Here is a 20,744-nt window from a genome sequence, read left to right as displayed (position 1 = left end):
GAAAATGGGCGTCTACAGGACGTTGTGGGACACACTTTGTCTGGCTCCTCCCCTTCGGCCTGTCCCGCTTGTGTCATCTTTCTGGCAGGTAAGCTACCGCCGGCATAGCCCTCCGGATCCAGAGCACGCAAACCTCCTCGCCCGCACGGACAGTGCTTCGTTAAGGCGGTGTCCCCTGAGGAAGACTGTACGGTGGGTGAGTCAGTGATGCCCAACACAATTTGGCAATATGTCCCCTAGTTCTGAGACCTGTGTGGCTCTGCGTTATCGCGTTGGTGCAAGTTCGATTCGGGATTATTGTCTGATCGAACAAGTCGGAAACAGCTCTTCAGAGTGTTTAGAGTCTTCACGTACGAGTCTCAATTAATGGGTGACCTTTTGGGGAACAGATCCACAAGAATGACAACATCCAAAACGACTGTCACCATAACGGACATCCCGAACCTTGCCAATTATGGTCGTCAGTTTCTGCACTCTGTGGCGCCGTAACCGTCTTTATGCAAAGCCCATCAATGCTCTTGCCAAAGTACCATCACCGTACACTGCACTGAAACGTTTCTCCCACAATAATGTGCATTAAGAAAGGAAAGCAAAATTGAGGATGTGGCTGATATTCAACGTGGTTAGGGAAATGTATGGACACGAACGAGGAAGTGCCAACGTTGCGCTTGATAATGGAAGCAAGACTCAAGAAAAATCGAGACACTCTCATAGGATTTGTCTGCGTAGAAAAAGAAGCCCTAAGTCCTTAGAAAAATAGTGACACATCTTGAAGAAAGACGCGTAGTGAATGATATTCACAGAAACTACGAGGCGACATAAAGAATTGAAGACTGGAACAGAACTGCTAGGACAAAATGATGAAAGGCAGGGACATATCATTTCTTCTCTTCTATTGAACATTTATACTGAAGGAACAAATAAAAAAATATAATTAAAGGGACGAATCAGATGTGGAATTTACATTCTGGGTGGAAGCATATCAATGATAAGACTCGTTGATGGCATTATTACCCTCTTTGAAGGAAAGGAAATATTTACGGACCTTTTAAATGAAACGAAGTCTGAAACAGTTGCTTCTTAGTTCATGCTACAACAGGCTTCGTGAATCTATTCTCGTTTTCGAGTGCAACTGTTTATACAAAGATTTTGTGACGTTTGCGTGTATGATATTTTTGCCTCTTTTGAATTGTAGCTGTTTTCCTGAAAAATGCAATTGAAATTGAGAATACATTCTCGAAACGCGTTGTGATGGAAAAAGTAAGTAACTGGTGCAGTTTTTCATGAGATAGATCATGAACGAGGCAGTTGTTGGCCTTCCAAAAACATCGATTACAGTGAACGAAATTAGGAAATGAAGTGTACCGTGCACGAAAGATAGATTGAGAGCAAACCAAAGATTGACAAACATTTTGGGGTGCAACAGACATGAGAATAAAGTGAACGTGGAAACTGAGGACACGAATTAGAAGAAATGAAGGAATTCTCCTACTTTGGCAGCAAAATAACTAGTGACTGACGAAGTGAGGATGCATAATAAAAGGCAAATAGAATATCCGTCGTCTGATAACGTAAAAATAAAATGAAATAAGGTAAGTAGTTATAAGGACTTCACTCAGACGTATTAGTAGTTCCTACTGCACCAAATAGATGCACGGAAGTCGAAGGTGCGGGACACAAAAGAACCTACATTGCGAACTTTTTTGCATGAAGGAAACCATAAACAAATCTTTAAAACTATACAAACTGCATACCACCTAGGAATTATCTAATCACGTCCGTGAAGTGTTCCTCGTCTGTGAAGGAACATCCTGCTGTCGATGTGTAAAACGACTGTGAATTCGACAATCATTCAGACTGTACCTCCTGTTGAAAAATCGCAATTATTGTTCCTCTTCTCGAAAATTTCGATAAATTTGTATGGTGTAAGGATTGGAAAGATATGTGTACTACGTAATTAGGTTTCACCTTGTAATATTTTTATCTTGCTATGATTTTATTTTCCTTTTAGTAATAAGTTGGTAATTTTTACCCAACGTTTTAAACGATAATGTGTTAGATTTAGAAATGTTGCCTTGCCACAAAATGAAACCTGACTAAATTATACGTCAGTTCGGAAAACAACTCTCTCACACAATTTTGTCGGGTCTTAGCTATTCAGTACTGGTAAGTACTCAACAGACGTCCCCTTGTTGTACAACAGCAAACAGCAACACTTTTGGAGGTTCTTCGGTACAGAAGTGATGGATATTACGACGGTCTTATTTCTAGCAGAATATGAGTTCCCAATAGTTTATTCAGCATCACAACTTCCTTGTTTGAGACTATCAACAATCTGCAAGTTTACATTTAATATATTGTTGGCCACTTTCGGTTGCATTTAGTCAACATGTATATAACGAAATTATTATAGCTCTTTCAATTACCTTGCAGAAAATGATGATTCTTTTCTGTGAAAAGCATTTTTTTATTTCTTTCCACAAGCAGCTGACAGCCGTACAGAAGAAACGCGTCTCGAAAGACATGTTCTTGTTAAAGAGATGTACTGTTTTTGACACTAGACTTGCCAAATAATGTAACAGCACTCTCATTTGGGTTTCGTTTACGTTACGTATAGAGCTGATACGCCACTTCGTTTGACACAATCGCGCTCGAGCCTATACCATCTCCATCACTCTACGCGTTTGCTATTTCACAATTTCTCTTATCTCTGATTAGCTGTTTCATTATAATGATTAAATCCTAATTATATACATTTTAAACATATTTGATTGTAGACACTACTCACATTTGTACTCTGCTAACGTCATTTCAAACTTTCCTTGATTTATAGATGAGATATTTCGAGATCTATAGATGAGATATTTCAAGATATTAGAATATTAATCGCCGGCCGATGTGCCTGAGAGGTTCTAGGCGCTTCAGTCCGGAACCCCGCGACTGCTACTGTCGTAGGTTCGAATCCTGCCTCGAGTATGGATGTGTGTGGTGTCCTTAGGTTAGTTAGGTTTAAATAGTTCTAAGTTCTAGTGGACTGATGACCTCAGATGTTAAGTCCCACTGTCCTCAGAGCCATTTGAACCCATTTTGAATATCAACCACTAAAAACATCTCCAATATCGTATGACACTAAGCAAAATATTTGTGAAGTTTCAACAGTTGTTTTGTCGCTAAAACGTGAGCAATGTCTACTTCTTACCACATGTCGGAAGCAACCTGTAGTTTTTTCAATAATTACATACAATTAATCAAGGATCTCCATCGCCTTCTGTGAAACTAATTATTATGTTTTCTTACGTTTATAAAATTTCACGCACTGTTACAGATACGTGGCCTTTTCATTTCAATGGACATTACAGCAACATCACAGGTCGAACGTATTTCGATATCTAGTATTAGGGAACAGCATTATCACTCACAACACAAATGTGTTTCAAATAACGATGTGGACGTTGCGCCTATGTTTACAAATAGAAGCACCGCAACCACCCATATGCACACCCTGGTTACTACAATAGACTTGCGACTCTGCTATACCACATACAAGTGAAGTACTGCTTCACCTCCAGTGAACAAAGCAGCAGCTGGGTGAAGCGGCGGAGGTGGGGTGGGGTGGAGGCTCAGTGCTCGCAGCGTTTCGTGGCAATCGGAACGCCACGCGTACCCCTGGGTCGTGCCAAATGGTAACCACCTCATTGCGCTCAGTGTTCATTGGCTGGTTGCTGATTTGTCTAACTCGGAGGTTCTTGAGCTGGTGGCTGGTGACCGCCGCCAGTCCTCTGTAAGCATAAACTGTGGGTCACTACACGGGATGAAGCTGACCCAACTCTACAGAAAACATTGTCCATTAACCCATCGTTTCACACTCTGCTAGGAGTGCTTCCCTGCCTTTGATGCCAGTGCAGTTCAGATCACCATAAATAACATTTTCATCGTGTGCGTCTCATATTTTGACTGTAAGGCAGAAGAAATTTAACGTGGCACCTGCCCTATCTTTCGCTTGACGACAAAACGAGTGTACTAAAATTGGCGTATTTACTAAGCTTTCAAGTTGGAGCTTTTAGTCTGTAGCAGAGTAGCTGGCTCATTGTTGTATATATCACATTTACATACAACTGCAAGTTGAGTTTATAGGTATAGCAAGTTTTAAAACTGACGACAGACAAGATTTATAATTATTGTATATCTAAGTAATTGTGCACTTGTGCGGGCGCTCACGCGCGCCCGGATGTGTGTGTGTGTTCAAATTCGTCGCCATGCAATTCCTGGTGCACAGAAAAATGGTACGGCTGCAATCAATGTTGATGTTGCATTCTCAACACCGACATTTTTGAGATTCCCGATTTTCGCGCAAGTTGTTTGCTACTGATATGCGGAGTAGCCACTACAGCAGCTAAAACACCTACTTGGGCATCATCATTTGTTGCAGGTCGTGGTTGACGTTTCACATGTGGCTGAACGCTTCCTGTTTTCTTAAATAACGTAAATATCCGGCGAACGGTCCGGACACTTGGATGATGTCCAGGATACCGAGCAGCATACATAGCACACGCCCGTTGGGCATTTTGATCAAAATAGCCATACATCAACACGATGTCGACCTTTTCCGCAATTGGTAAACGGTCCATTTTAACACGGGTAATGTATCACGGAGCAAATACCGTCCGCACTGGCGGAATGTTACGTGATACCACGTATTTATACGTTTATGACTATTACAGCGCCATCTATCACAAAGCGAAAATAGTGGTCCAAGTAAAACATTCATATTTCTTTACGTACTGCACGAATATGTAATAAGAAATGGGGGTTCCTACTCATAAAAACGCAGTTGGTATCCGTTCGACCTATGGCAGCCCCATCTAGCGGGCCAAACGTAGCACACACGCTCGCACACACGCACACAATATATGGAAATGAAGTCCCATGCTGCTTGACATAGCGTATATACATACATACACGCACACACACACACACACACACACACACACACACACACACACACACACACACACACACACACACATATATATATATACATATATATATATATATATATATGTGTGTGTGTGTGTGTGTGTGTGTGTGTGTGTGTGTGTGTGTGTGTGTGTGTCTGTCTTATAGGTCGTCAGGCGAATTTTCCCTGTTGTTCCAGCAGATATTTGCAAACTCGTTTCGGCGTAGTGTAGATGGAGTCAACCCAAACTGCTCGTCATGTCTCCAATGTGACGCCCAGTGTTGATGAAGACCATGGTTTGTTACCCGTTACAAACAAAATTATTTTTAAATCGTCATTTTACATGCCCTTTCTACAAAGCGGTCTGAAATTAGTATAGCGTCATATTCGTTTTATAGGTATGTATTACCAGAGACAGTAAACACGGAGAACTATAGGTACTCCAGGAGCGACTGAGAGGAGCTTCTACGTGGCGGCAGCAGCCTGCGCGGGACAGGATGGTGCTGTCGCTGCAGGAGTACTGGTTATTCTTCTTGTTTTACTCTCTCTGTAAATACATATCGATAAAACGAAAATCACGAAATACTAATTTCGGGCCGCTTTGTAGAAAGGGCACGTAAAATTCCGACTTAAGGTCATTTTGTCTGTAATGGAAAACAAACCTACTCTTTCCATAGACGCTCGGCGTCATGTGAAAGACTTAATGAGCACTATTTGTTTCGGCTGAACGTACAGAAACGAAATAAGAAATATCTGCCGAAAGAGCAGAGAAGAAGCTCTTCACGACTCTGAACAGGTGCACGCTACTCATCATACCGCAAAACACTACAGTTCTATTGCGATAAACTGAAAAAAATTGCTACAGAATAGTAAGTACATATTAATTTGTGAAAGTAAAGAAGACTTGTAAAAATTCTAGACTGGATTGTGTAGCATACTTAAAACATGAATTTAGCATAAACCTAGATAACTGATGAAGATTAGTAGGAAATAGAAAACTGAGTTTAATATAAAAATCGGGCCATATAGAAGTGAAGGAATAATGCTACCTATCGGGCAAAATTTCCTAAGAACGCCGAAGAAAGTGATATTTCAAAGGTAGACTAGAGCAGACGAAGACGATAATTTTGCTTCAGTATAATAACTTTGTTCGAATCTAGTATTATCACAAAATAGAGGAACACATTTCTGAAAATATGTATGTGGAATTAAAATTGTAAAAGTATGAAACATATAATATTGAAAAGAATAAGCTGCAAGCTTTTGGTACGTGCTTTGGAATAATGTCAAAGATTAAATAGACAGACGAAATAGGAAATAAAGAGGCACTAGAAAGAATAGACGGGGAGAGAGATCTGCAGAAGACAAGTAAAGGGATAACGCTGTAAGAATTTTGTTAGTGCAACCTGAAACAACTTAGGGCTGCAAAGAGGCGCAGAGAAAAATAAAATAAAAACTGGAGGGAAAGAGTAGCAAAATATATCATAAATGACGAGCATTTAAAACATAAATATATTACAGAGCGTAAGTAGAAACACCTTGAATCAACATGCTGAAGGTTAGTGCTCTGTACATTAAGAAATTTCACGAGTAAAGTTTCCCAGAGAAGTTTAGAGATACCTACAAACAGAAAAGAAATTGATATACTGTTTTATTTCAGCAGAAATAAAGAACTATAAAAACGACAGACTGCTACAATAAAGGAATCATATAATCTTGGCAGTTTAGTTAGCAGGCTAATGGAAATTTTGTTACACTTTTATTGCCCTCAGTAATTTCGTCGCTCTTTTTATTTGCCATCGCATACTCGAAATACACCACGAAAGAAGCAAATGACAGGCACGAAAATTTATTGTCCTGTCAAACTGATATACGAATATATCTGTTGTTCCATCAGTAACTTGCAGACTGATGAATCATCTCCTGAAAGGCAGATTTTTTGTCTGGTGGATGCATTTAGCAGAAACCAGAACAAAATACCAGCATTTACGACGTTATCAGTTTTTTTTTTTTCGTAACGATAAATGCGCCTGTGAATTTCCTTCAGCTCCCTGACAGTTGACGCCTGGCGTAAATCGACGTCGTGTATATCGCCTAGATCATTTTTCATTCTGACACTACCGCCTCTGTGATTCTTCGAAATCGTGTTTCACGTCCAGATGAGTTAGTATGTCATACAACGTCTCTTGTGTACGTAGGTCGTTTGTCTTCCACGAGCAAGAAGAATGTCTGACCTTTACATTTTGTCCTCGCTAAAACTCTCACTCACAACAACGTCAAGCAAATTTCATACGCCGATTTTCCAGTATCGTTTCGGATTATGTTAGCTGAAGTTCTATAAATGTTAAGGAATTCTCTTATTTAGTTCTATTCTTTCAGCGATCTGTCAGCAGTGTTTATGAGAACATCCTTAATCAAAGTGCCTCCTTATTGCAATATGGAATACGAAATTTCTATGTTAATTTTTCTTGACTTTGTAGTGACTTAACATAGACCGGGTATGGATACATAGCATCACTGTGAATATGCGAATGACAATGCATACAGAAATCTCATTGACTACAGTATAATTGTGTTCAGTGACGAGTCCCGTTACTATCTGAGTCCCGATGACAGAAAAGACGTGTGAGGAGATGCCTCGGACAGCGTGGAATGTCAAACTAGCTGTCGCCCGCCGTATGGCCGGACTACCAGGATTGATGGTGGGGCGTGCCTGTTTCCTTTCCTATACGAACCCCTTTGTTTCTTACCCGCGGCTCTATTAGAGCACAGCGGTACGTCGACGATAGTCGTCGCCACATTTTATCTCCCTTCGTGGCAATCCATCCTGGGATTACGTTTCAGGAAAATAATGCCTCCCGAACATGGCTTCGCGCTTGCTAAACCCTAACTAGGCCAGCTAGGTCACCAGATCTCTTCCCTGTTGGGATCATCTGGAGAATAATAGGCAGGGCCCTCAAATCAGCTTGGAATTTTGATGATCTCACGCGCCAGTTGGACAGAGTTTGGTACGATATCCCTGAAGAGGATATCCGTCACCTCTGTCAACCAACGTCAAACCGAATAACTGCCTGCACATCGGCCAGAGATCTACCAACTTGTGCATCTATTCTGTCAAATAAATTATCCCTCTCTTCTGAAACTGTAATCATTTGTTTGTCTGTACATGTACGTCATGTCTACCGATATCCACCCCATTCGGATGATTCCTTCGTGGTGCGATGTGCCCTTTTGTCTTCGAGTGTATACAAAGGAACAGATTCAGAAATTTAACAATTAAATGTGATTAAATGATTGTTGGAGAAAGATCTCTCTGTGTACGCTTCCTTCCTTTTATTGCTTACTCGCTTGTGCTGTCGCTCACAGGGCGTAAAATTCATCTATACGGCTGAAAAGAGTTACTAGAACAGACGCTATGCAATTAACAAGCAGTAATCAACTTACAATTCTTTTGTTGCTTCCCAATAATAGGGGACTGTTGACTTACCATGTAACGACTCTCCAAGAATAAATACAAGATATTTCACTGACGATGAAAATGCCACCTGCTGCTTTGAGCAGAAACCGATACCCCTGTAGGTACAAGACGCATCGGCCTGTTGCTTGGACAGTATGGCAGATGGAGAGCTGCTGTCAGTCGAAAATAAAGTAGACGACTGAGGAGCAGACTTGGAAAAAAGTCTTATAGACTAGTTGCTCCATTTGGCATTCCAGAGTGGCGTGTCGGTAGCACCTGGTCATACAGCTGCGCACTGTTGTGCCACATCTTCTGTACTGGCGTGGCTGAAATATGGAGGGGCATCATCAAGACTTGATGCAAGATATGTCAAGGGAGCAAGACAAAGGCAGGCCACCGAGGCGTTATTTGGCAAGAACGGCAGGAGATCACGTGGCAAGAGCCGCTGCCACAGACCTCGCTGTATATGAAGTTCCACATATCTATGTCTCAGCGCTACCGGCAGCAGGGAGCAATGCTGACGCAGCAGAACTACGAAGCCCAGCTGAACCGATGACAACCACATGCAATAGAATGAAACACCTGCAGCCGTCGTTTTGATGTTATTTTATTATTTCGGAGACTCAATACACTGTCTTCAGGCCTTAACTGACTCTGAGGGGGGTGAAGATCGCCTAAAGGTGATGTAATGAGTCACCGAAATTTGTTTCAATACGATGAAATAGCACCATAACGACAGCTCAAAGTGTTTGATTTTATTACGAAACTGAATGGCCGAAGTGCCGTAGAACGTCAATCAGAAGAATGGACACACAAAAACTTAATGCCAGTCAGAATTCCTACACATCCTAGCCTGGCAACGGGCTTCTCCCTGTCATACCTGACAAGGAGTATTAGCCTGTCAAAACACTCGTAATTAAACCAATATGAGCCACTACCTGCGGTCCATTGCGAGAAGTAGCCTACACCAGTCATTCTGAAACGGTCCAGCTAGCAGCCACTGCAAGATGATGTCTTCACTCAGCTGCGAGGCTGCCTACTGTGCCTAAGTCCAGATGCTGCTGGGAGTCGAACTGGTGCCTTCCAACCAAAACGCCTCTTGCCAGTTGACTTCCATCAACCACCGGTCACCAGCTCGCAGTTCTTGGTTGATGCATGAGTTTGTCTAGCTGTCTCTTGTGGGAACGCACTACTGCTGCCCCTTTGCCTAGTTAGGAGAATCACTACTACTGCTGATTCGCCCTGTGTGGGCACACACTAATGGTATCAGATGCTTTCGCGGCCATGCACACTCCCTGTGTGGGCACACACTCTCTGCTGCATCAGCGCCGGCCGTCACAGGTACCTTATCAGAGAGAGTCACAGCCTTAAGCCCCTGCTGACAGTGGAACCCGACCCTGCTACGGACTCGTTATTCTGCGAGCTGGCCGCGCCGTCAGAGACTGAGTACTGAGCTCAGAGAGAGCATACCAGAGCGAGCATCCCACCCAGCTTCGCGCCCGCAAGCCAAAGGCCTAAGATTTATGGGACTTGTGTAACTTCGCATAGACATCTCGTGCCCTATACCTCTAGAACCCTACGAAGAACTTGGCGAATTCATGGCACGCACAATGACTGCTGTATTGCGTTCCCAAAGCGAACCAACTTGCTGCTTACGTCTTAACGTTTTGGGTCATTATATCCGAAGACAAGAACATCTGATCCGTTCCAGGAACGTCTCTACCTATCGATGTCAGAGAAGCCCTGCTGTGAGAGCTATTCACGTGCTGTTTTCTGTAGCCATGGGAGAAGTGAAATAGTCTCCGCTAGTGCGAAAACTCATCAACAGTCTGCTTAGGAATGAGGGAGTCACACTGTCCGCTGCAGAGGGCCGGTGAGCAGGTAGTCTGTGTGCTGCCATAACTGAGGTGCGACGACTGAGCGGCGAGGGCAGTACTGAGGTACAGGTAAAGCGTGCACACTGTCTGATCGTTTTTCTTTCTCATTGCCAAGTACGGAGTATGATGCCCTTGTGGATGCTACGCAAATGATGTTACAATAAGCATAGATGTGGAAGCGACTGGATTATGCTATCGTGGTTCTCAGCTGTTCTCGCAAGAGGATAAACAGCAGCTACGCCAGTGATGGACGAAGTTAGGTTATCGTCTGTTTACAGTGCTTCACCGTGCATTCTGTCTTGGTAGACGCCATTTAGTATGTTTTCCTCCTTACTGCTGTGAGATGGTGCAGTATTGTGAAGGGTACGTAAAGTGCGCTTCCTCAGTGTTTGAGGGACGTTACAACATTTGTAGAATGCAGGCTGGTGTGGCGATTGCACACTCTAACCTTGTATACCAGTAACACAACCAGTTTGTAGTTGCAAAACTTCTTTATTGATTACACATACACATGAATTCATCAGCAGTCATAATAAGTTAACAACATTTGCATACCAAGGCCCTATCCACAATTAGTACTTACAATATTAACCGTCACACTTGTGACAACGGCCCCTTTACGTGCCGGTAACAACAACCAAAATGACAGATGATGAAGATAACCAAAGATTTACAATGCTAGCTATCGCCTTTCTCACTCAGTTTTACACTTACTGAAAAGGTAAAATTAATTTGATTCTGTCTAACCTGAAGGGTACTGTTAATTGTTCTGTTTACACTTAGCATTCTACTACACTCAACGTCCGGAAGATTCTAGACTTTATGCAAGCTTAAGTCAAAACGTCAATTTGATGAACATGTGATGGACGCGAGCAAACGCTAATCTATTACGATTTCACAAACACACGATCCAAAGGGTGAACTTGTATTCATCGTTGGACAGTAGAAATTCTTCCGCCTAAAACATGCCTCTCGTTGAATGGAATAAAGAAATCGCGCGTTAACGGGGCCCGGACGGCCCTGTGTTCAAATTGTGAGATTTCCGTCACACTGCAATCTCGCGGGGCGAGGTTTGCTCACGTCGAACACTATTCAAGTTTCTGAAAAAAAGGAAAACATGAGCGGCAGACACACTGTAGTATATACAAGTTACACACACACATATATATATATAGAAAATCAATACCTTAATATAAACATATTTCAAGTTAACCGATGAACAGAATTAAGGAGCTTCGTTTCCTTTTATCAAAAAAAAAATCTAGATACTACGTGAAAAGATGTGTCAGTCCACACCCAATGACTTAAGGTCCACCTTACAAGATAATCTGTCTTTGCTGAATAGCTGACAAATAAAACACAATGTGACCTATATTTATTATGGCAACTACCCTTCCATACACACAAGATATTATTAAGAAACAACAACTACCACTAATTCGTAAATCCAGAAAATTCTAGATCTATAACTGAATTAAGAAATGACGTTCAAGTGAACCAGCTACCTTCAGCGTGCCACTAAGCACCAAATCCAAACTTACAGATGAGATGCACTATTTTTAGCCACTATAGTAACACAATTTCATGGCCGTTCCAGAACATAACTCGCCTCGCCACCACTGCAGTGAATGTTTTGCTGGCCACTAGTACGAGCAACTGCAACAGTCAACAGTCCTTAAGTACACAACAATATTCACTATATATAGAAGGAGGAACCCACCACGAAAGCTTGGCGATTAATTGTTTCTTCTTCATGTGAAATTCACACGCCATCCTTCCACATAGCTCTCGAGGTATTAACAAATCCTGGTCGCCACTGGCCAGCAGTGTCAATACAACTTTAATACTTTCCGGCAGCGATACATGCTTCTTTGTTGGTCCAACTCAACTGGTCCTCACGGCATACGGCCGTGCCACGTGACATGGTGTCACCTACTCCCCACAATGGCAACATTGAAAGCCGACACGTCACGGACTGACTCGACTAATGCGCGAACCCACTCCCTTCGAATTGCGCACGCGCGCCACCATAAGTAGCCTGCCTAAAAGACGCAAAGAGAACAAGGCACAGGGACAACGATCAAAGATGGAAGTAGGAATCGATATCGCCTGGCGCCAGAAACTCACCGGCCCACAGGCTTAGCCTATCTTTCTTGCGTTGACTACAGTTCTAATAACACAAACTAAATCGGGCTCCCTTAACTAAAGTCTGAATAAAACTAATATTGATTTACAATTCGAAGAACAGGTCCAAATTAACAGCACTCAGTTAAATCTTTAGGCAGGCGGTCTCTGTCCACACGCGATATTTCTACGCTGTATTGGTGTTCAGTTTCTACTAAAGACTAACCACTGTCTATCTGTCAGACACTATCTCACTCGATGACTTGAAGATGGGACGATCGTTTTGCACAATCTCCCCAGGAAGACTCGCATTGACCTAAAACTTACATCTGACAACTTCTGCTCTCGGAAGGTTGCTTAAGCGCCCGTCTCTCTTCGTGGTGGTGCTATCGCGTGATTCTCGCTGGCATCATGTTTACTTTGCGAGCAGCGGTATTTCTGCTACGGACGGACGTCCACGGCACTTCTGGAACCGACTGTCGCAAGCTCTTCTTGTGTAGTTTCTCAGTACACCACACTCTTAGGTGTATCTCTTCCGTCATGTTTGTGTGTAATTTTGGCTTGAGTTAATGTTACTTCTCTCCGTGAGTTTGTGATCATGTTAAACTGTCCATATTAGAGCGTCGGTCCCTAGTATGAGGCCTTCTCGTTCATTCCCAGTATCAAATTAGTCGTAAGATTGGGGTGTCTTTTGCTTACCCTGATTGCTTTTAGGTATTAACTGTCGGTGTAGCGCCGAGACTCTTTTACAGATAGTTAGATGCATGAAAAAGCTATTGCTCTGAGGTTGCCACAATTTAACTGTGTGAAGTTTAGTATATCAATTGCATCAATGACATGTGAAGAGTTCGTATGACAAATTAATTACTCTTCATTTTTCGTGTATAATTTTACAGAGTTTTGTATCGCAGATTTATTTTTTAAGATATTGCTAACTACTTGTAAATACTTTTCGTGATTGCTAATGAGAATCTACAATTGGTAGTCAAGTTGCTATTACTGTAGCTTTAAATATTTTTGGTTTTGCAATTTGTCGTCGGCATTCAGTTTTGTTATCACTTTTGGTGAACGATTATGCCTTAATAGTATATACAGGTTCGTCGGAATGAGTCTGAAAAGCTTGCGAGGATATTTCATGGTAGGTTGTGCTGATAAGCAGTTGTTACGAAAAAAAATCGATACGTTTCACCGTTTCCGAGTTAGATAGCACTGAAGTTAGCCAGTCAGGCCGCTGCAAATTCATGAGGCCTGCTAGAGGCGGTGTCCTCAGACGTGTTCTTCGTTTTCTTTCCTAAAACCAAACAAGACAGCGACACAAAAATTGGACATTGGACAGAAGTGAGAAAGGAACCTGAGTCATAGCCTAAGTGGTCTTATTCGCTATTACCTATTCTATGAGTACAACTGACATGATTGGTATCTCGCTGACCGCTTGACTTTGCTCGTGCAAAGGCCTGATCCGCTAATTTCAATACTAAATAACTTGAATAATAAATAACCATTATTTCTCAGCACCACCTGCCCTGTCCTGCAACACCCTTTCATGCTGTTTCAGACCACCCAGTATATGACTGTATTGTTTTTTTATAATGTACCTGAAAGATTGTAGCGAAATATATATTTGTTACCTGTCGTAAGAAGCATGATTTCTCTTATTGGCCAGTGTGATGAAATAAATCTGATGATAAACTGTTATACGACGACCTATGGTGAAATCGCTCTTACAGTGAAGCGTAATGCTCGGATTCTGTTTTTATTAGTAAATGATGAATTGATGTTTGTCCAGTGAAATTACTCAATTCCCCAAAGCCCACGCTGGCAACATGCACAACATCAATGAATCACAGTTGGAATCAGTGAAATCATGAAAGTACGTATCTGTAAATATCTGTAAGGATTTGAGATGTAATCGTTTCCAAAGCAGGAGCCATGCTTCAGCTAATTAGCGAGATACGGAGAAAATACAGGCAGTACGCGGAGCTGCTTAAAAGAAAGCTTACTATATTGCACAAGTCTGTGACGCCATTCCAGACAGGACTTACAAAGAACGCTAAACGTTTATAAGCAAAGATGGCATGCATTGTGGCAGGCTTGTTTCACTCACGGGAGAGCGCAACGGTAATGCTAGAAAACCGGAACTGACAGACGTTTGAAGGTAGGCACCTATTATACCATGGAAACCTGCATACGATGCTTGATAAAGCAGTATTAAATGCAGAATTTCAGACATGTATTGCATTCCGCTACGTAGCGCTCCCGCATGAACCGCAGAGGTAAGCAGCATGCACAGAGGAAGTTAAGTAGGCCCTTAGCTCAGGCTCCTTACGGGATTGAAACTTTAAGAAAAACCAAATATTTGCTAGAATGCTAATTACTATCTGCGATGTATTTCATTGTGGTTTGCCAAATACGTAAATACATGTAGATATAGAGAAATTAAGCTAGCAGTCGCGTGTTTCTTGTGTCTACGTTGCTTCAAAGCTGTAGTTCACCATCAGCGAGTCCGTCTGTATTCATCGTACTCAATACTAGTGGTACTCAACAAAAGTGTCATGTGCGGCCCACTCTTCTAATATAGGGTGCATACAAAGCTGTTTTCTCTTATAGCTAGATAACAATTCAAGCAAATCATATTAATGGGCTTTATTACAGTAAACTGAATTGACAAAAGCTAGCGAATTTACGATGAGGTGTCGCAAGCAAATGGCGACAGGTAAATACTCAATGTACTTCCATTACGCCATTTCGATGCAAACTAATAATACTGTACACACGTCACTGCTTGTCTTCTAGTGAGGCCACGGCTAGTTTTTTTTTTTTTTTTTTTTTTTACTTTATTGTAATTTTGATACCCGATCAACCAGGTAGGCTGGCAGCAGCACAATACCCCGCTCTTCAGCCGAAGAGAGTACATGGAGATAAACAAAGAAGAGACATCACTTAGAAAAACGGCGGGAAAAAACAGGAGACACAAGAACATAAAAGCACAAGAAGCCGTTCACACTTGATGACAATCCACACTATGAACTGGAGACCCGACGCACAAACACTGAAGAAGACGATGGCACTGGTGAACAATGGAGCGTGACGGCGAAACTGAACACTAAACATGACGGCACACACGATACACTGATGGCGGTGATCTCCGGCGCGCGAATGTCCACTGAGCGTGTGCGAGTCCGGGGACCTGCCAAGAGGGGAACAGGGGTGAGGAGGGGGGAGAGGGGAGGAAAAGAGGATGCCACGGCTTAGGAGACGGGGACAGGAGGATAGGGACAGGGGAGTGGAGGCCCGGGGGTCGAAGGGGGAGAGAAGGAGGAGGGAGGGAAAAGGGAGAGAAGGGAGGGAGGGTGCCCAGAGGAGTAAGTACAGGAGGAGGGTGGGAGGATCAAAGTTGGTAGGAGGGGTAGATGGAGGGGAGGAGGGCATCATCAGGGAGAGGGAGCTGGCGGAAGCCACCTTGGGAGAGGGTAAGGAGGGTGGAGAGATGGAGACCGGGCAGGACGTGGGAATACAGGCGCGGCAGCGGGCGGGGGTGGGAGAGGAGTGGGGAGACGAGCGGGTGAGGAGGATCAAGTTTACGGGAGGTGTACAGGATCCGTATCCTTTCAAGGAAAAGGAGGAGGTGGGGGAAGGGGATGAGATCATACAGGATCCGTGTGGGGGAGGGGAGACGGATGTGATAGGCGAGGCGGAGAGCATGGCGTTCCAGGATTTGGAGGGATTTATAAAAGGTAGGGGGAGCGGAGATCCATGCTGGATGGGCATAACAAAGGATAGGGCGGATGAGGGATTTGTAGGTGTGGAGGATGGTGGAGGGGTCCAGACCCCACGTGCGGCCGGAGAGGAGCTTGAGGAGACGGAGGCGGGAACGTGCCTTGGCTTGGATTGTCTGGAGATGGGGAGTCCAGGAGAGGCGACGGTCGAGGGTGACGCCAAGGTACTTAAGGGTGGGAGTGAGGGCGATGGGACGGCCATAGACGGTGAGATAGAAATCAAGGAGGCGGAAGGAAGGGGTGGTTTTGCCTACAATGATCGCCTGGGTTTTGGAAGGATTGACCTTGAGCAACCACTGGTTGCACCAAGCGGTGAACCGGTCAAGATGGGATTGGAGAAGGCGTTGAGAGCGTTGCAGGGTGGGGGGCCACGGCTAGCGCGGAGTGGCGCTTATATTCTCTTCGTATAGGGGCCGCTACTGCCGTGGTGCGGTCCTGGTCAGCGTAATATTGGCTGACGTCATCTCACAGCCTTCTCTGCTGCTACGTTCCAGGCTGACGTGCCGGCGCGGCGCTTGATGATACGCCGAAACGAAAAGTAAACAATTTTTTTTCTACTGGGTGGAGCTGTGGATGTATAGTTTCTCATTCGATTCAGCAGGTGATCGTACTGTTGGCGCCTTTTAAGTTAATTGCTTCTGCAAAACCAACATTGCTTGCGGATACAATAGGCAGCAGGTAGAACGACACTTCCACACTCATATCATTACACCTAACCACTTGCTGCTTGGAATGGAATTGTTTTACACCCTTTTAGTTTAGGGAAGTTCAAGAAATATCAGCTTCTACGTCTGAATTTATTCGGTATTTTGGAATTTAAAAGAAATGTAAGAAATGCCTACATTACAATAGACATCAATTAAGGATGGAAGAAAAAGTATGTAGACTGAGCTGTTGAATCAGGTGTTGAAAAATGCATTGACCAGCCACAGGAGTAAGAGAATATCTCTGCCTAGAGATTCCTTAGAAAGAAATAGAAGCGAAAGGGGACTGGTAACCGATTATGAAAATATTAGGTTGGCAGCCAGAAACATTTTCGCCGTGTACAGGGATAATGCCACTAGACAGATCACGCCAAAGATACGTCATTAGTGACTCTCCACTTTCAGAAAGACCTTTGGGGGTCTGATGAAGACCTTTTAAACATATTTACGTTCAATGAAGCACGTTATTGTACTCGAGGATTGGCAAATGTGATGAACTGTAATCATTCTACCATCATGCGACCTTTTCATGCAATGAAGATGCTTCAAAAATCGGGTGTATGGATACAGCAAGCTCTAGACCAAAATCATAAAAATCAGCGGGTGGTGCTGGTGGTGGTGGTGGTTAGTGTTTAACGTCCCGTCGACAACGAGGTCATTAGAGACGGAGCGCAAGCTCGGGTTAGGGAAGGATTGGGATGGAAATCGGCCGTGCCCTTTCAAAGGAACCATCCAGGCATTTGCCTGAGACGATTTAGGGAAATCACGGAAAACCTAAATCAGGATGGCTGGAGATGGGATTGAGCCGTCGTCCTCCCGAATGCGAGTCCAGTGTGCTAACCACTGCGCCACCTCGCTCGGTCAGCGGGTGGCCATATATGCATTTCTGGTTGTTCGTCATCGATTGGCTCGTGAACAACACCGGCCATCGCTACCCTCTTTCGTTACTGGTGAAGAGAAATTGTGTCTTTATGCCAATGTAAAAAAAGGAAGGAGTGGTTGAGCCGAATCAATGCGGCAACTCCCATTACAACGACCTGTAAGCATCCACAAAAGATAACAATTGTGTGGTGTGCTACGAATTGCTTCCCCGATGTGTAAGCATCACTGCTGACATTTATTGTCAACATCCCCGTCGTCTTGCAGACGCAATCCAATAACAACGACTGTATGAAGTGATGCTACTCCACGATGAAGCATAACTGCATTCTGATACACTGTCAGAAAACAATGTACAAGAGTTGGTCGGGGGGGGGGGGGGGGACAATACTTAACATTGTTACAGTGAAAACTACCTCTACATTAAAGTGAATACGAAATCTAATGTACTATATAGGAATTTTTTTAAGTTAAATTAAATTTAGCATACACGTGATTGACATGGAAAAAATTTGCATGGCTGGCAATTACAAGCCTCAAAGTAAGTTAAGATTTAAAGATTTATTGCAGTAAATAAACGTTATTTACACAAACAAAGGGCAGCAGGTAAATCACTGTCATAGAGCGCAGAAGGAAGCACGAAATATTGATAAAGATATACTCTGAGAGGTATGAACGCACGTTGTTAGCAACAATATAAAATGTACCGCGTTATATTTTATGTGTGCGTACATGCGAATGGACGCACTGACTGACCTATGCGCAGAGTAATAACGAGTACAGTGGATCTCACGTTAAGTTAGCCAGCAAGTTAAGTGATTTCGTACAGCTTTGAGTGCTACATTCAATAAAATAAATACATGGCTACGCAAGCCACATTTGAGGGTAAATTAACACGCTCATGTTATACGAAGCGTACTACAGAACTAGTGACGTAGAAGAAAACTGAACACTATAGCCGAACACAGATTTACCATTGAAGCTGAACATCAATTCAATTGCAATTCAAGCAAATCATATTAATGGGTTTTATTACAGTAAACTGAATGTACTGGGTGAGTCTCTAACTATTGCCACCAAGAATAACTACGAAAGTATGTTAGGAGCTGAAAAGTTTGTAGGACAAAAGTAGCATGTGACAACGGGGGCCATAATATCACGTTGGTTTTTTGTTGCTAGGTAGGGTCGCTTCAGAGATTTCAAGGTCAAGTTTGTTATTTTGAATGGGATGGTACAGTTTGGTACTTATTTTTTGATAGCAGCTGTCGAGACAAACACAATAATGTGTAACAGTAAGGCCTTTGAAGGTGAACGAAGGTCACAAAGGTGGCATGAACGTCCATTTACGTAATGTGTTCGAAGTGATGACCACTGGTATCAATGCAGTGCTGCAATCTTCGGATCATGCATTGAGTGGTATTCCTTATCACATCTGCACTTATCGAAACACATGCTCTTACAGTTCTCTCTGGTATATCTTCAGGTGTAGTTGGAAAAGAAAAAACCCAGAGGCGTCAAGTCAGGCGAACGAGCCGGCCACGATACATCTCCTTCGCGTCCAGTCAAATGATTTGGGAATTGTCTCTGCAACTCATTTCTAGCCATCAGTGAAAAATGTGCCGGACACCCATCGTGTTGATACCACGTTCTGTTCCTTGTATCTAAAGGTATTTCTTCCAATAACAGACCTAATGTCTCTTGCAGGAATGTGGTGTACTTCCTACCACAAAGATTTCCTCCGATGAAATAGCGGCCTACAATTCTTGCCTCCAGAAACCCACAACATTCATTTACCGACCATAGTGTTTGGTGTCCAACTTTCCGCAGGCAACATGGATTTTCAGTTGCCCAATAATGCATGTTATGCAAATTAGCAACGCCATGGTTCATGAATGTAGCCTCGTCAGTAAATAAAATCAAGTTAATAAAAGTGTCATCCCTCTGAATCTGAAGTTGAGCGCGTCAGCAGAATTCAATGCGACGCCTACAACCCGTACCAGTTAATTCTTGGTAGAGACTGATACGGTAAGGATGATATTTATGGCAATGCAGAACACGAAAACACTACTCTGGCTCTTGTCAGAGACCCTTGCGGTTTGACGCGAACTAACACAAGGATCTCGAACCACAGTGGCAAGAGTACCAATTTCCGTTTTCTCGATAGTAACTTTCATTTTCTGGATATGTTTCCGATGCTTTAAATATCCAGTTGTTCTCAATTTATCACACATGTATTTAAATGTACGACATGTAGAGTGATTACGTTAAGGATATCTTTCAGCGTATAAGCCTCTAGCTCTCACTGAATTTCGTTGGCATTCTCCGTAAATGAGAAGCATACCGACTTGTTCTTTGAAGGAATACATCATTCACATTCGCTTGATTCGACGATACTAAACTCACCGTTCCTATTATTGTTGTATTGCGAAACCGTCGAATGCTGTTTACATATCAATGGCACGTTAGATAGATACGCCGTATTCGGTGAATGTTTACTATTTTCATGATATACGAGAGGAAACTGTCAGAGCATGTGCTTCGATAAGTGCCAAAGTGATACGGAATACCACTAAATCCATGATACGAAGATTGCAGCACTGCATTGATATCAATGGTCTTCACTGCGAACAGCTTCTGTAAATGAACGTTCATGCAACGTTTTAGACTTTCGTTGACCATCAAAGACATTACGGTTACACATCATTGGATTCGTCTCGATAGCCGTTATCAGAAAAGTACCAAATAATAGTATCCCACTTAAGAAAAGAAAGTTGACCTACATATCTCTAACGCTACCTCAACCAGCAACAAAAAACCAACGTCATATTATGGTCCCCGTTGTTCCATGCGACTTTTATCCCACAAACTTTTCAACTACTATCATACTTTCGGAGCTATTCTAGGTAGCAATAGTTAGTGACTCACCCTGTATATACGTACATATATGTGTGTACATTTATATCAGGTTGT

At 43.0% G+C, this 20,744-nt stretch overlaps 1 protein-coding gene across 1 annotated transcript in view; it reads left to right on the top strand.

The window, feature by feature from the left end:
- LOC124613621 (dopamine receptor 2-like) overlaps positions 1-20,744 on the top strand; it is a 612,418-nt gene that overhangs the window by 358,432 nt on the left and 233,242 nt on the right. The window lies entirely within an intron of this gene.

This window comes from Schistocerca americana, chromosome 4 (assembly GCF_021461395.2).
Source record: "Schistocerca americana isolate TAMUIC-IGC-003095 chromosome 4, iqSchAmer2.1, whole genome shotgun sequence".
NCBI classification, from domain to species: Eukaryota; Metazoa; Arthropoda; class Insecta; order Orthoptera; family Acrididae; genus Schistocerca; species Schistocerca americana.
The sequence above is the reverse complement of the archived record's forward strand: the minus strand, read 5'-3'. Positions and strand labels throughout refer to the sequence as shown.